Raw genomic sequence first — 14,297 nt, forward strand, 5'->3', positions numbered from 1 at the left:
ATTTAATTAGAGGACTTCATTAAGCTCATTTTTCTTTTCTTTTCTTGACTCTCTAATCATTGATGCTCAGAGCCTTGAGCTTTGAGGGAGTGCTTTTGCACTTGAGCCTAGCCTTGACTTCTAAGTGTTTTGTTTTCAAGCATTTGGCTTGATACATAAACACCACAAGCACTTAGCAAATAAATTGCCATTGGTACTCAGAGCCTTCAACTTTCTCATTCCTTCCCTTTTTCTTTTCTTGCTTTAATTGTATTTGCTTCTTCAAGGTTTTCATGATTTTAAAAGATTTCACAAAATGTACTAGATGAAAAACTTCAATTAAATAAAATCCAATGCAATTGAGCAACAATTAATCATAATAGCTTTCCAATACTTGTATGCACATGCTAAAATCTTCTTTAATTCCTTGTTTGTTTATGATCATGATGCTTTATTGCTTTTGAACTCACAAAACTCAAGTTGGTAGTCATAATGGTACAGCACCATGTTGTAAATCAAATTCAAGCTATGCTTAGTCATACCACACATGCATACAGAAAATATAAAGGCCATCATACAATTTAAAGTGCTGGAAACAAAGGAGAGGAAAAGGAACTTTACAACCTTGTAGTTCATCTTCATTATTATTGTCCTTTTTCTCCAATTCTTCCCTTTCCCTTGCCAACTTAGAGTGCTTGCTCATCCTCAAGCAACAATTAGAACAATGGCTATGGGGCTAAGATGGATCATGAATGTCTTACACAATGAAATGTTAGTAGCACATGTGTTTTAAGCAAGCAAAAATGAAAAATAACAATCAAGGCACAAGAGACAGCGACATTTGATTGCAAGCATAAGAAGGTGTGCACAATACTTTGCATAAAGAATAAGTGGCACACCAAACTTAGTGTGACACTTTCACTTGGAATTGATGCAAGTATCTAATAGATATTGGAACCAAATTTTGTTGCATAGCAACACCAAACTTAGAATGCAATTATATGTCAATTTTATTTAAAACAAAACTAAATGAAACTGTTGTATGTTAAAGACAATCACCAAGCCAATAATCTGTCATGAAAAAAACTCTCTTGGTAATGTATTAACAAACACAGTAAATACGCAAACTAAAATGAAAGCATTAAAAACAAAGAATTAACTAAAATAAACAGAATAACAAAATATCAAACCAAAAGAAAATTAACACTGCAAAGACATTATAGTTATGCAGACAAGTGGTGTTGCTTGAATGAATTGCATAGAAAATAAGTGGCACACCAAACTTAAAATCTTGGTGTGTCACTTTCATTTTTGATTTGATGCAATCATCCAAAAAGATTGAAAACAAGTTGTTGCAAGACAACACCAAACTTAGAATGTAACCATATGCCAATTTATTGAATTTAAACAAAGCATAGAAAGAAATGTATCTACAGTTGGGTTACCTCCCAACAAGTGCTCTTTTAGTGTCATTAGCTTGACATGTTGCTCTTCACTTTCTTCCTCTTCTTCCAGTTTGTTAAGAGGAATGACCTCAAATGGGGAGAAGATTCAGCTACTGTCCCTTGCCTTGGCCTTTCCTCAGCAAGCTTCCTTTTGCAAATGGCTTGATTGATCTTGCTTGCTGGATTAGGGACAGAATTGGTGCTCTTGTTAGTTGCCTTCACTTCTTTGAATTCAAGACTTGTTTGCTGTGTGATTATTGGAGTTTTGTATTCATCCAGGGCCTTTTGAATTGGTGGCTCCATGAGCTTTTCCTCTATGTACTTCTCTGCTTCACTTGAGTTTGGAATGACTTCCTCACTTTCTTGCTCCTCCACTTCCTCCCTTGCACCCAACATTTGACTTAATAGTCCTTTTATGGAGGAGGTTTGTTGTTCTTCCCAAGATTTCTTCATCTCCTCTTCATATTTTTCGATCACAGATTCAAGGGAAGTTTGTGAGGGTTGTGAATGTTCATGTTCCCTTTTCATCTCAAGTGCAGTTTCATTTTCAACCACCTCGTTCTTCATTGAAAGTTCACGTGATACAGTAGCCTCCTCATCTTGCTCTTCCTCCATTGAAATTTTAATTGATATAGGAACCTCTTCTTCCTCTTCTTCACTCACAGATTGTTCCTCATCCTTAACACTTGGTGATCCTAAATGAATCTTCCTTTGCTCTACATGCCCTTCTGTTTTCTTGAGGAGGAATTCTTGTTCTGTCCAGCGTTGTTTTTGTTCTTCCATAATTTGTTCTTGTCTTTCCAATAATTCTCTGGACTTTTGAAGGGGATCCTCAGCCACTAGCTCAAAGGATAAAGGTTGAGAGTAATTTTGTGGTTGGTGAGATGAGTTGTATGGATCTTGGAGGGAATTTTGTGTTGAGGCATAATCAAATGATGAACACTCTTCCAAGTATGCTCTGGCAGCACAATCAAGTGATAATGTTCTTAAATAATTAGAATGTGAATCATTGCATTTCCCTTCCCAGCCATCTTTTGTGTACGTGCCATAATAGTATGAGTCACTTTGTGGCTCTGGGAAATAGTTCATTTCACTTGATTGTTCATACTCCTTCATTCCTTGTTGATACTCCCATCTACCATGAGGATAATGATATGAATCATTTTGTGGTGGTGGTTGGTATCCCTCAAAATTTTCTTGCTCATCTTGGAGTTCTGAAGCAAATCTCCATGGATTGGAGTGCTCAGAATTTGTATCTTCTTGGTGATATTCCCAACCACCATTAGAGATTGGTGATGGTGGGTAATATCCCATAAAATTTGTTCGATCATAAGATGAGTTGAACTCCATTTAAATTTTGGAAAACACAACACCAAGGAAAATTGAAATTACTCATATCAGAGATGAGAATTTCTTAGTGAGGCAATAACTCAAACACCTTGGTTTCAATCTAAAACAGAAAACAAAAATAAAGAAAATGCTTGATCTAGACTTCTCACCCACTTAATCATTGTTGATCAAAATCAATCCCCGGCAACGGCGCCAAAAACTTGATGGTGTTTTTGTGGAAAAATGAATTTCCAACACACATATCCAACCGGCAAGTGTACCGGGTCGCATCAAGTAGTAATAACTCACTTAGAGTGAGGTCGATCCCACAGGGATTGATGGATCAAGCAATTTTAGTGGGTGATTAGTTTAGTCAAGCTAACATTGAAGTGAATTTGGATGAAGTGTAGCCAACAGAAAGTAAATTGCAAGGAAATTAAAAGATGCAGAAAATAAAATTGTAGGAAAATTAAATAACAAGAAAGTAAAATAGCTGAAACTTAAATTGCAAGAAATATAAATTGCATCAAATGTAAAGGGGGCTGGGGTGCTAGCAATTAAATGAAAGCAGTAGATCCAAGCTTAGAACAATTGCAAGGAAATTAAATTGCAGGAAAAGTAAATTCAAGGTCACAGTAGCTTAAATGTAAATTGCAGAAGAACACAAGTGCAGGAAATTAAATTGGGAGCAATGAGATGCAACAAAGAGACATAGATCATTTTTCAAGTCTCAAAGTGAAACTAACAATTTCAATGAAACAGTAAAAACAGAAGGAAAGCCAAGAGCTCAATTGCTCACTTGACCAAGACAGAAACAAAATTCAACTCAATTGTGAAACTCAGAAAAGAAATTCAAGATCTCAGGGAATCAATGAGACTAGAGAACAAGTCTAGATCTCAAGCCCTTCCTCGATCAATTCAGAGAACAATTTGCAGAAGAAAGAAGAAAAATGAATTGCAGAATTAAAGAGAAGATGAAGCAGTATGTGAATTTCAATTATGCAGAAAAGTAAACAAGAGATCTCAAGGTGAGATTGAAACAGAATTTCTTCAATTCTCTACCCAAGATTTAAAGCCGAAAGGAAAACTTAAAGGAGAGAGCTCTCAAATCCTAATATTCCCTAGTGGGTCTCGCCTCCTTTACAAAGATGGAAATGATGCCTTATATAGGCTTTACAAAATGAAAAATGAAAATGAAATTAAAACAAATTACAAAAATGAAAATCCTAATTTAATTAATCCATGTGCCTTTGAGTGATGATGTGGGCTTAGCTTGCTTTGGATTTGAGGAGAAATGGGTTTGGTTGACCTTGATTCAATTTGGTGAAGAATTGAATTAAATTGAATTTTGGTTGATTTTTGGCCCATGACACTCCCAGGAGGCTGCCCTGCCCTTGTGGAGGGCAGGGCAGAAAATGTTCGTGCGCCCTTGGTGCATGCTTGTTGGTGAGAGTTGGTGCTGCAGGATGCTGCCCTGCCCTCGCAGAGGGCAGGGCAGAAAAAATTGGTGCGCCAGAATTGTGCCACGGTGCGCTGCTTGTGCTGCCAGATGATGCTGCGGTGCGCCAGAAGGGTGCCTTGGTGCGCCAGAATTGTGCACCAACAAAATGCTGCCCTGCCCTCGCGGAGGGCAGGGCAGTGTTTTCACTTTGATGTCCCAAGTTCGAACCATGGCCAAAACACACGCTACTTAATTTCCTTGGTTTTCTTGGCACCAAAGTAAGGCCTAGTTTCTTGCTTTCTCATGGCCCTTAAAGATGCCTTTCGTTTCTGCCTCAATTGTACGCCAAATATGGATTGCTATATATCGTTGGAAAGCTCTGAATGTCAGCTTTCCAACGCAACTGGAAGCACATCAATCGGACGTCTGTAGCTCAAGTTATGGCCCTTTGAAGTAGGCATGGTCATGCTGTGAGCGCCCAGATTTTACCTTAGCGAAATTCTTGCTTCCAACCTCAATGTGCATCACGATTCTGCCCTGCCCTTGGCAAGGGCAGGGCAGTGTGCGTGCTGGCTGCTTCCTTCCTTGATTTGGTCATGGGCCACGCTTTTAAAAGCGTGGCCTAAGGCTCCAAAGTGTACCCAACTTCAAAATGTACCCCAAAGCTCTTTTTTTCTCCTTTTTTTGTGCTTCTTTGCTTCTTTTTCTTCTTATTTCCTACAAGATTTATAAAATTAAAAGATCAAGGAAATCTTCCAATTAAGTACACAAGAATGCAATATTTAAGCACTAATCATAAATTTCTTGTACGAAAAAGCATAGAAAAATAGGTATATGATGACTTGTCATCATAAGGGTGTTCATCTCCTTGCATCATGGGCAAGTTGAATGCCAACCTTACATTTTCCGGACTAAAAACCAAGTATTTCCCCCGAACCATAGTAAGCCAATTCTTTGGATCCGGGTTCATACTTTGATCATGGTTCTTGGTGATCCATGCATTGGCATAGAACTCTTGAACCATCAAGATTCTGACTTGTTGAATGGGGTTGGTAAGAACTTCCCAACCTCTTCTTCGGATCTCATGTCGGATCTCCGGATATTCACTCTTTTTGAGTGAGAAAGGGACCTCGGGGATCACCTTCTTCAAGGCCACAACTTCATAGAAGTGGTCTTGATGCACCCTTGAGATGAATCTCTCCATCTCCCATGACTCGAAGGTAGAAGCTTTTGCCTTCCCTTTCCTCTTTCTAGAGGTTTCTCCGGCCTTGGATGCCATAAATGGTTATGGAAAAACAAAAAGCAATGCTTTTACCACACCAAACTTAAAAGGTTTGCTTGTCCTCGAGCAAAAGAAGAAAGAAGAGAGTAGAAGAAGAAGAAATGAGGAAGAAGGGAATGGCTTTGTGTTCGGCCAAAAAGGGGAAGACGTGGTGTTTAGGTTGTGTAAAAATGAAGGATAGAAGATGGGTTTATATAGAAGTAGGGGGGGCTTGGTTCGGTCATGTATGGGAGGGTTTGGGAGGGGAACTGGTATGAATTTGAATGGTGAGGTAGGTGGGTTTTTATGAAGGATGGATGTGAGTGGTGAAGAGAAAGATGGGATTTGATAGGTGAAAGGCTTTTAGAGAAGAGGTGTTGAGGTGATTGGTGAAGAAGAGAGAGAGTGGTGGGGTAGGTGGGGATCCTGTGGGGTCCACAGATCCTGAGGTGTCAAGGAAAAGTCATCCCTGCACCAAATGGCAAGAAAAATTGCGTTTTTAGCCAATTCTGGCGTTAAACGCCGGGCTGGTGCCCATTTCTGGCGTTAAACGCCCAGAATGGTGCCAGACTGGGCGTTAAACGCCCAACAGCTAGCCTCACTGGCGTTTAAACGCCAGTGGGTTCTTCCTCCAGGGTGTGCTGTTTTTCTTTCTGTTTTTGCTTTTTTCATTGATTTTGTGACTTCTCATGATCATCAACCTACAAAAGACATAAAATAACAAAAGAAAATAGATGAAATATAACATTGGGTTGCCTCCCAACAAGCGCTTCTTTAATGTCATTAGCTTGACAGAGGACTCTCATGGAGCCTCAGAAATGCTCAGAGCTATGTTGGAACCTCCCAACACCAAACATAGAGTTTGAATGTGGGGGTTCAACACCAAACTTAGAAGTTGGTTGTGGCCTCCCAACACCAAACTTAGAGTTTGACTGTGGGGGCTCTGTTTGGCTCTGTTTTGAGAGAAGCTCTTCATGCTTCCTCTCCATGGTGATAGAGGGATATCCTTGAGCCTTAAACACCAAGGATTCTTCATTCACTTGAATGATCAACTCTCCTCTATCAACATCAATCACAGCCTTTGCTGTGGCTAGGAAGGGTCTGCCAAGGATGATGGATTCATCCATGCACCTCCCAGTCTCTAGGACTATGAAATTAGTAGGGATGTAATGGTCTTCAACTTTTACCAGAACATCCTCTACAAGTCCATAAGCTTGTTTTCTTGAATTGTCTGCCATTTCTAGTGAGATTTTTGCAGCTTGCACCTCAAAGATCCCTAACTTCTCCATTACAGAGAGAGGCATGAGGTTTACACTTGACCCTAAGTCACACAAGGCCTTCTTGAAGGTCATGGTGCCTATGGTACAAGGTAATGAAAACTTCCCAAGATCTTGTCTCTTTTGAGGTAATCTCTGCCTAGACAAGTCATCCAGTTCTTTGGTGAGCAAAGGGGGTTCATCCTCCCAAGTCTCATTTCCAAATAACTTGTCATTTAGCTTCATGATTGCTCCAAGGTATTTAGCAACTTGCTCTTCAGTGACATACTCATCCTCTTCAGAGGAAGAATACTCATCAGAGCTCATGAATGGCAGAAGTAAGTCCAATGGAATCTCTAGGGTCTCATTTTAAGCCTCAGATTCCCATGGTTCCTCATTGGGGAACTCATTGGAGGCCAGTGGACGTCCATTGAGGTCTTCCTCAGTGGCGTTCACTGCCTCTTCCTCCTCTCCAAATTCGGCCATATTGATGGCCTTGCACTCTCCTTTTGGATTTTCTTCTGTGTTGCTTGGAAGAGTACTAGGAGGGAGTTCAGTAATTTTCTTGCTCAGCTGACCCACTTGTGCCTCCAAATTTCTAATGGAGGACCTTGTTTCAGTCATGAAACTTTGAGTGGTTTTGATGAGATCAGAGACCATGGTTGCTAAGTCAGAGTTATTCAGCTTAGAACTCTCTGTCTGTTGCTGAGAAGATGATGGAAAAGGCTTGCTATTGCTAAACCTGTTTCTTCCACCATTATTATTATTGAAACCTTGTTGAGGTCTCTATTGATCCTTCCATGAGAAATTTGGATGATTTCTCCATGAAGGATTATAGGTGTTTCCATAGGGTTCTCCCATGTAATTCACCTCTTCCATTAAAGGGTTCTCAGGATCATAAGCCTCTTCCTCAGATGAAGCTTCCTTAGTACTACCTGGTGCATTTTGCATTCCAGACAGACTTTGAGAAATCATATTGACTTGTTGAGTCAATATTTTGTTCTGAGCCAATATGGCATTCAGAGTGTCAATCTCAAGAACTCCTTTCTTCTGACTAGTCCCATTGTTCACAGGATTCCTTTCAGAAGTGTACATGAATTGGTTATTTGCAACCATTTCAATCAGCTCTTGAGCCTCTGCAGGCGTCTTCTTCAGATGAAGAGATCCTCCAGCAGAGCTATCCAAAGACATCTTGGACAGTTCAGAGAGACCATCATAGAAAATACCTATGATGCTCCATTCAGAAAGCATGTCAGAGGGACACTTTCTGATTAATTGTTTGTATCTTTCCCAAGCTTCATAGAGGGATTCTCCTTCCTTCTGTCTGAAGGTTTGGACTTCCACTCTAAGCTTACTCAATTTTTGAGGTGGAAAGAACTTTGCCAAGAAGGCATTGACTAGCTTTTCCCAAGAGTCCAGGCTTTCTTTAGGTTGTGAGTCCAACCATGTCCTAGCTCTGTCTCTTACAGCAAAAGGGAATAGCATAAGTCTGTAGACCTCAGGGTCGACCCCATTAGTCTTGACAGTGTCACAGATTTGCAAGAATTCAGCTAAAAACTGATGAGGATCTTCCAATGGAAGTCCATGGAACTTGCAATTCTGTTGCATTAGAGAAACTAATTGAGGCTTAAGCTCAAAGTTGTTTGCTCCAATGGCAGGGATAGAGATGCTTCTCCCATAGAAGTCAGGAGTAGGTGCAGTAAAGTCACCCAGCACCTTCCTTGCATTGTTGGTATTGTTGTTTTCGGCTGCCATGTGCTCTTCTTCTTTGAAGAATTCGGTTAGGTACTCTACAGAGAGTTGTGCCTTAGCTTCTCTTAGCTTTCGCTTCAAGGTCCTTTCAGGTTCAAGGTCAGCCTCAACAAGAATGCTTTTGTCTTTGCTCCTGCTCATAAGAAAGAGAAGAGAACAAGGAAATGTGGAATCCTCTATGTCACAGTATAGAGATTCCTTGAGGTGTCAGAGGAAAAGAAAAATGGAAGATAGAAGTAGAAAATTCGAACTTATCAAAGAAGATGGAGTTCAAATTTTGCATTAAAAAATAGTGTTAGTCCATAAATAGAAGGATGTGAGATGAGGGGAAGTAATTTTCGAAAATTAAGTGAAAGGTTTTGAAAACATTTTGAAAAACACTACTTGATTTTCGAAAATAAAAGTGGGAAAGAAGTAAAGTGATTTTTGAAAAAGATTTTGAAATTAGAAATTAAAAAGATTTGATTGAAAACTATTTTGAAAAAGATGTGGTTAAAAAGATATGATTGGTTTTTAAAAAGATGTGATTGAGAAGATATGATTTGAAAAAAAAAACATTTTAAAAAAGATTTGATTTTGAAAATTAATGACTTGGCCATCAAGAAAAGATATGATTCAAACATTAAACCTTTCTCAACAGAAAAGGCAACATACTTGAAATGTTGAGTCAAATCATTAATTGATAGCAAGTATTTTTGAAAATAGAAAGGAATTGATTTTGAAAAAGATTTGATTGAAAAGATTTGATTTGAAAAAGATTTGATTTTGAAAAGATTTTGAAAACCTGAAAAAAATTTGCATTGAAAACAAAATCTTCCCTCTTGTGCCATCCTGGCGTTAAACGCCCAGAATGGTGCACATTCTGGCGTTTAACGCCCAAAACACTACCTTTTTGTGCGTTAAACGCCCAACCAGGTACCCTGGCTGGCGTTTAAACGCCAGTCTGTCCTTCTTCACTGGGCGTTTTGAACGCCCAGCTTTTTCTGTGCAATTCCTCTGCAGTATGTTCTGAATCTTCAATTCTCTGTATTATTGACTTGAAAAGACACAAATTAAAAATATTTTTGTATTTTTAATAATAAGGAATAATCAAAATACAACTAAAATCAAATAGCAATGCATGCAAGACACCAAACTTAGAATAAGACACTAATGAGAATGCATATGAGACACATAAACACTCAAGTCAAGAGAATTCAAAGATCAGAGTAAGAAATCATCAAGAATTACTTGAAGATCCTTACGACACATGAATGAATGCATGCATTTGACACCAAACTTAAAATGAGAATAGTGTCTCAAACAAGAAATTTTTTTGGATTTTATGATTTTGTAAATTTTTTTGTGCTTTTTCGAAAATAAAGTGGAAAAGAAAATAAAAGTATCAAAATTCTTAATGAGAATTCCAGGAATCATGCAATGTTAGTCTAAAGCTTTAGTCTAAAGGAATTAGACATGGCTAGCCAAGCTTCAGCAGAACATTGCATTCAAGAGCTAAATTGATGAAGATCAATCAGCTTTGGTGATGATAAGAACATCACCTTGAAACACTAGAATTCATTCTTAAGAACTCTGAAGGAAAAATACCTAATCTAAGCAACAAGATGAACCGTCAGTTGTCCAAACTCAACAATCCCCGGCAACGGCGCCAAAAACTTGGTATGCGAAATTGTGATCAATACTTTTCACAAATCAAATAATCCCCGGTAATGAATCCAAAAACTTGGTGTTCAATACCATGGCATAAACACAACTTCGCACAACTAACCAGCAAGTGTACTGGGTCGTCCAAGTAATAAACCTTACGCGAGTAAGGGTCGATCCCACAGAGATTGTTGGTATGAAGCAAGCTATGGTCACCTTGTAAATCTTAGTCAGGAAAACTCAAATGGATATGGTGATATACGAATAAAACATAAAGATAAAGATAGAGATACTTATGTAATTCATTGGTAGGAACTTCAGATAAGCGTATGAAGATGCTGTCCCTTCTGTCTCTCTGCTTTCCTACTGCCTTCATCCAATCCTTCTTACTCCTTTCCATGGCCAGCTTAAGCAAGGGTTTCACCGTTGTCAGTGGCTACCTCCCATCCTCTCAGTGGAAATGTTCAATGCACCCTGTCACGGCACGGCTATCCATCTGTCGGTTCTCGATCAGGCCGGAATAGAATCCAGTGATTCTTTTGCGTCTGTCACTAACGCCCCGCCTTCAGGAGTTTGAAGCACGTCACAGTCATTCAATCATTGAATCCTACTCAGAATACCACAGACAAGGTTAGACCTTCCGGATTCTCTTGAATGCCGCCATCAGTTCTAGCCTATACCACGAAGATTCCGGTTAAAGAATCCAAGAGATATTCACCCAATCGAAGGTAGAACGGAGGTGGTTGTCAGTCACACGTTCATAGGTGAGAATGATGATGAGTGTCACGGATCATCACATTCATCAAGTTGAAGAACAAGTGATATCTTAGAACAAGAACAAGCGGAATTGAATAGAAGAACAATAGTAATTGCATTAATACTCGAGGTACAGCAGAGCTCCACACCTTAATCTATGGTGTGTAGAAACTCCACCGTTGAAAATACATAAGAACAAGGTCTAGGCATGGCCAAATGGCCAGCCTCCCAATGAGGGTTCAATCATCAAAACATGATCAAAAGATCCAAAGGATTGAAAGATCCCCTTATACAATAGTAAAAGGTCCTACTTATAGGAAACTAGTAGCCTAGGGGGTACAGAGATGAGTAAATGACATAAAAATCCACTTCCGGGCCCACTTGGTGTGTGCTTGGGCTGAGCATTAAAGCATTTTCGTGTAGAGACTCTTCTTGGAGTTAAACGCCAGCTTTGGTGCCAGTTTGGGCGTTTAACTCCCATTTTGGTGCCAATTACGGCGTTTAACGCTGGGATTTCTGAGGGTGACTTTGTACGCCGGTTTGGGCCATCAAATCTTGGGCAAAGTATGAACTATCATATATTTCTGGAAAGCCCAGGATGTCTACTTTCCAACGCCGTTGAGAGCGCGCCAATTGGGCTTCTGTAGCTCCAGAAAATCTACTTTGAGTGCAGGGAGGTCAGAATCCAACAGCATCTGCAGTCCTTTTCAGTCTCTAAATCAGATTTTTGCTCAGGTCCCTCAATTTCAGCCAGAAAATACCTGAAATCACAGAAAAACACACAAACTCATAGTAAAGTATAGAAAAGTGAATTTTAACTAAAAACTAATAAAAATATACTAAAAACTAACTAGATCATACTAAAAACATACTAAAAACAATGCCAAAAAGCGTACAAATTATCCGCTCATCACTCATAGAATAGAATTCCTGTCTCTATATGAAACGGGGAAAAGGAAGGGATAAGAACTTGGAAGTTCTTAATAGGGTCGGGGTAGTTAGTTAGTTTAATTTTATGTTATACTTAGCCAATGTAGCAACCATAGGATGCACATAAACTTTAACAACTAAAGGCACAAAGAAATAATTAATCAAGAAACACATACACACGAATCACAAAAACATATATCAAAGAAATGTGTGCAAACAAGTATGATGCATGTCTGTTTCTAGTGCAGGTAATAATCACATCTGTCTATTTCTACCTGCTCCCGACGCAACCCGGCAACCTTTGTCTGGGTAAGGCTTCTAGTGGCATGACCTCCGTCAGCATCCTCTGTCTTATGGGCACTACTCCTCCAGCTGAAACATGCCAAACATAACCTCTGTAAGTACTTACAGGTGCTGATTCTCTAGCTGAAGTATGTAGGATTTCACTTCTGGAAGCTTCTCTAGGTGCGCTTACCACCATATCTCTACTGCACTTCTATATGGACCATGCTTGCTATGTGATTGATTCTCACCTCTAGTTTTCTTTTATTACAATGCATAGCAACTATGTTTTCCATTCTATGTCAACTAGGTGATGTAAACCAAAATTCAAAGTGTGTCATTGATTGATGTGTGATTTTCATTGTTCCTTTGTTCATTAAGCTTTCTTTCATATGAATCAATGCCCATTCATCATCCATTTCACATGTACTTGATTCTTGTCTGAGTACTTTCATGCTTCTTTATTGCTTGTTTGGTTGTCTTAACCTACAAGTTTAGAGTATCTCAAGCACATTAGAATGAGTGAAGTGCATACTTCTTTTATGTAAATGTGGCATAACTTTTATGTTAGTGTGTGTTCTAAACCGCATGCAACTTAGAACTCACACATTATTCTCTTTAATGTCACAAACTATTCACTCACTTTATTTTAGTGATTATCACCTCATTCCAACGATATATGCTTACTTGCTTTTGCATTTACTTGTCTTACTCTCCTGTCTTCTATTTTTAGGATAAGTCACCATAAGCAAAAACGAAAGCGGGAGAAAGAACACGCAGCAGGCGGTTGATCCACCAGCTGAAAGTGCCAACCCGTATAGTCGCCGTATCCCCTTGCTTATCTTTGAATGCATCGAGGACGGTGCAAACTTTTAAGTGTGGGGAGGTCGTCCGACCGATCGACCATTTTTGGGTGACGAATTTCTAATCCTATTACTTTCACATATTATTTTATTTTATTATTAGATCTTTTAGAATTTTTAGTTGCATTTTCTTAGTCTGCATATATATATATATATATATATATATATATATATATATATATATATATATATATATATATATATATATATATATATAATAAGCATGATCAAAATAATGACATTTTCTATGAAAACTCTTTTTATATAGGGCATTGATACCCCCAATTGATTTGAGAAAAAAAATTCATATAAATTTCTTGAATTATATATTGTAGAACATGGTTTTGATCTAAGAACACACAATCTTGTGAGTTTTGAACCTAATATGTGGTTACATCATATAACCACTATTTTCATTCTTGTGTGCATTATTCTCTTTCTACGATTGTAGTCTTTGATTTGTTTGATTCTTTATGTCCATTATTTTGTGTATAAATGTATTTATATGATTGAGGTCGTCATTTCAATAGCTCACTTACCCAAATAGCCTTACCTTTTATCTACCATTGTTAACCAACTTTGAGCCTATGCTAAACCCCTTTTGTTCTTAGTTTTAGCACATCACTACCCCTAAGTGAAAAGCAATAAATGTCCTTAATTTGGATCTTTGATTAGCTTAGGCTAGTGAGAGTGTTTATCATTCAATTGTGGGAAATTTGGGAACATCAGTTGGGATAAAAGTAATAAAAATGGGACAAAATGCCCTAAAGTAAAGTTATAATAACAATGCATATGTGTTGTGATAAAAAAGAGAATGCATGAGTATATGAAAAAGTGAAGAATTGGTAGTTAGGTTTGCATTAGATTTTATAGGTTGTTATAGGTTAGGTGGGAAGTTTAAGTTAATCAAAGATTCAAATTTCAAAGCTCACTTGACCAAATATAATCTTACCTTGACCCTAGCCCCATTACAACCTATGGATAGGTCCTCATGATATTTGTATGCATGCATTAATTAATTGTTGATTGTTAGATGAAAAATGAATCTTGAAAAGCATGATTAGAGGATAATTGAGTGAATCAAACCTATACACTTGAGCGACTAGAGCAGATACACATCCGGTGAGGGTTCGATTGCTCAACTACATGATTTCACCTTTGATCATCCATTTTCTTGCACTTGTAAAATATTTTCAACAACTCAATTCAATTTTGGAGTTGATTGATATGATTGCTTTAGCCCTTGTGTTCATATATGTATTCTTGGGAATCGACTTATTTTGACCAAGTAGTTGCATGCATATAGATAGATTGCATTTAGATAGTTACATGCATTTAGATAGTTTATTTGCATTGAAT

Source organism: Arachis hypogaea, chromosome 2 (assembly GCF_003086295.3).
Source record: "Arachis hypogaea cultivar Tifrunner chromosome 2, arahy.Tifrunner.gnm2.J5K5, whole genome shotgun sequence".
Lineage (NCBI taxonomy): Eukaryota > Viridiplantae > Streptophyta > Magnoliopsida > Fabales > Fabaceae > Arachis > Arachis hypogaea.